Genomic DNA, 3,970 nt, shown 5'->3' on the forward strand with positions numbered 1-3,970 from the left:
TCTGTGATGTCTGGTAAATGTCAAAGAAATGTAAATGCATTGTGTTGAATTCTGAGATCAGCAGCTATATGTAGTCATTGTTTACTGTTGCCCATACTGGTTTATGTACTTTCACTTTTCTTTAAGACCTAACTTAAAACTAAAATAGGCCAAGTGTAATCAAGGCCTCCTAATTCAGACCTTTGGAACTTGCTAGAAACACTGCCTGGCATCTGCAGTTCAGTCCCAATGAGAGAAAAAATAAGATCTGAAGAGCTGTCTTAACTGCTACTATATTTTGAATGCAATTGTTAAAAGCACCGGACACTTTCGGCTGTGATCTAATTAGCAGTGTGCATTGACGAGAGATAACATATATTCAGATTTTTTTCTTTTTGTTAACAGTGAGGAAGGAGTTCAGTTGAGTTGGGAATTGCTTTTTAAGTTTTTTCTGAGTACCAAACAAACATGAATTTAGAATTTTGTCTTTAACAAAATTAACTCAATACCTTAGTCAAAAGTGTTAGAATTTTGCTTATTCCATTCAAGAAACAATGGGTGATCTTTGCCCGATGTGTCTTAATCATATTATCCCCAAATTTAACAGCTTAAAACAATGAACATGCATCATCACCCACAGTTTCTGAGTCAGGAGTCCAAGGGCAGCTTAGTTGCATGGTTCTGGCTTAAGGTCTCATCAGGTTACAGGACTGTAAGCCAGGGCTGGAGAAGCCACTTCTGAGATGACTGACTCACTTGGTTGTTGGAGGGATTCAGTTCCTCACTATGTGGGTGTCTCTACAGGGCTGCCTGAGTGACAGCTGGCAGCTGACTTGCCCCAGAGCGAGTGATCCAAGAGAGTAAGCAGAAGCCATACTCTTGTATGACCTACCTTCAGAGTGACATACCTATTACTTCTGCCATATTGCCTTGGTCACACAGACCAGCCATTGTCCTAGCCTGGTAGTGTGGGAGGGGAATACACAAGGATATTAATACCAGGAGGTGGGAATCAGTGGACCTGGCTATGTCATGTTTGGAGAAAATGTCGGGCTTTATTGACAACCAACACAGGGAAGTTGGAAAGGTTCTGTTAATCTTACTCTTTGAAGGGCTTAATTTCCTAAATGAGGGTTAGAAAACATTGCACTTTACTGTTATTCAGAATGTTGAAGAAGGGACTTCCCTGGTGGTCCAGTGGCTAAGACTCTGTGCTCCCAGTGCAGGGGGCCCAGGTTCCATCCCTGGTCAGGGAACTAGATCCCGCGTGCCACAACTAAGACTCAGTGCAGCCAAATAAATAAGTAAATAAATTAATTTTGAAAAAAAAGAATGTTAAAGAAATAGGGAGTGGACCTAAAAGTTCTGCTCTTAGGGTTGGGTTTTCAACTGTGTGGGCTCACTAATCTTGTCTCCCAGGTTGGTGCTTTTCTAGTTGTGTGATCTGAACATTCCTGGGAAGTTGAGTACTGTGGGGATGAGTAGGAGTGATGAGCCTTTGAGAATTTTTCAGGGAATAAACCATATGACAGAGGGTCCTGAATTGGACTTCTTTACAGTGCTGTACTCCTGAATTGGACTTCTTTACAGTGCTGTACTACAGGAATTTAGTCCTAGTTTAAGATACAGCCAAGTAGCATAGCCATATGGAAAAAAAGGCTTGAGTCAGATTTTTAAATGTATCGATAGGTATAGTTATCTTGACAGAACATTGAGGAATGTAAAGTGAAGAGAATAGGTAATCTGTTACTGGGGCAGAAGTTCTCAACATTTTCAATTCTCTAAAACAGTTTGGTAAAAAGTATCTAGAATCAAAGCCTACTCCAAGAATAACTGGGAGCATAAAGCTAACATGAATCAATCACCACTTAAACAGGCTGGAATTTAAATCTCAAAGACTTATAGCCTGTTTTTATATTAATTTGTGATGGAAGCTTAAATCCAACATTTGGGAAAATAGTCTGTTGTGCAGGGATATTTGGAGTGAGTGAACTTGGAATTAGTTATTCCTGATATACTGAAACTAATCTGCCACATAACTGAATTTCGTCCCGGTTTTTACTCTTATTTATTTACTGTCTTCAAAAACTCAAGACATCCTTGGGACTTCCCTGGTGGCGCAGTGGGTAAGACTCTGCGCTCCCAATGCAGGGGGCCCAGGTTCGTTCCCTGGTCAGGGAACTAGATCCCATACGCGTGCTGCAACTAAGAGTTCGCATGCTGCAACTAAAGAGCCTGCCCACCTGCTGCTACTAAGACCCGGTGCAACCAAATAAATAAATATTTTTAAAAACCCTCAAGACATCCTTTATAAAGGAATCTAAGTAGTATAAATTAAATCACGTTAAATGGCTGTACCCTCAAGAAGATACCTGATTATAATGTTTTTCTTTGTTTCCTTGACCAAACTTCTGAGCTCATCTAGTTAGTTCATCTTTTAGAAACTGTACTGGCAATATCAAAAGTTCTCTATAGGGACTTCCCTGGTGGCACAGTGGTTAAGAATCCGCCTGCCAATGCAGGGGACACAGGTTCGATCCCTGGTCCTGGAAGATCCCACATGCCACGGAGCAGCTAAGCCCGTGCGCCACAACTACTGAGCCTGCGCTCTAGAGCCCGCGAGCCACAACTACTGAGCCCGCGAGCCACAACTACTGAGCCTGCGTGCCACAACTACTGAAGCTCTCGCGCCTAGAGCCCCTGCTCTGCAACAAGAGAAGCCACCACAATGAGAAGCCCGCACACCACAACGGAGAATAGCCCCTGCTCACTGCAACTAGAGAGAGCCCCTGCACAGCAATGAAGACCCAATGCAGCCATAAATAAATAAATTTATTAAAAAAAAAAAAAAAAGTTCTCTATAAAGATTTGAACAATCTTAAATCCTATTTGTCACTAGTAATCTCTATACTAAAGTGAAATAAAACTGTATACTAAAAACAGGTACAAGTATAACTGCTTATGCAGGTGAAATTTGAATACACAACTTGAAATAATCAGTATATAGAACAGTAAAATCTGGTAAGATGAGGGCTTTCTTATAGCAGTCTAAAAGCAGTTTAATGACTTTCTTTATCCTTACCATCTTCCAATGTGAGAAAGTTATCTGCTTTTCACTGATGTAAATGTTGAAAATTGTTTTTGCGAATTTATTGAACACCTACTATTCTAAGCTTTAGGGATATGTCAATGAACTAGGCAGATAAGAATCATAGTCTCTTTAAAGGGAAGTAAAATTCGAATTAATTTACATAGAATTCATGTCTAAGTAGAGGCCAGCTTCTTTACTAAAATAACCAGAGCCTCCAAGGACCTTGACTTTACCTTAACTTCGGAAGGAACTTGGTGGAGAGGAATATTCCCTGTGCTGACTTGTTTTCTTTAGCGTTAGTTTGAGTATAAACAAAAAGCCTAATTCCCATAGAAGAACTGAGACTAAAAATATGAAAGGGAGTGCAAAAGGGATACAAATTCAGAATTTATACAACAGAAACCATCTAAGTTACATTTTGTAGAGCTTCTGCTTGTCCCCCAGTTCTCAGCCTATACCATTCTAAACTGCCTTGAGGAAGCTATAATTTAGAAACAGCAAACTAGCTCAACTGGCATCTTAGCTGGAGATTATACTATTAGCCAAATTAAGAATGACCTTCCACAAAATTTGACCTTTTGCATCAAAATCCAAAGAAAACTTCTACCTCCCTAGGGCTTCCTTCATCATTGGTTTCTCTTCTCTAACAAATTTGTTCTGATGACAGACACTAGGAAAGACCACCTATTAGGGACTTGATTCAATTCATTTGTTTTACATATAAGTAAATCTACATGACCTTTGTTCATACTGTGCAGGTTTCATCAGATGTCTTATTTAGTTGGTTATAGTTGAAACACTGATAACTCTTGCAATTTTTTACAAATTAATTTTCTTTTTTGTCTGCGTTGGGTCTTCGTTGCAGTGCGCGGGCTTCTCAACAAGCTTCTCTTGTTGCGG

The sequence above is a fragment of the Eschrichtius robustus genome, chromosome 6, assembly GCF_028021215.1.
Source record: "Eschrichtius robustus isolate mEscRob2 chromosome 6, mEscRob2.pri, whole genome shotgun sequence".
NCBI lineage: Eukaryota > Metazoa > Chordata > Mammalia > Artiodactyla > Eschrichtiidae > Eschrichtius > Eschrichtius robustus.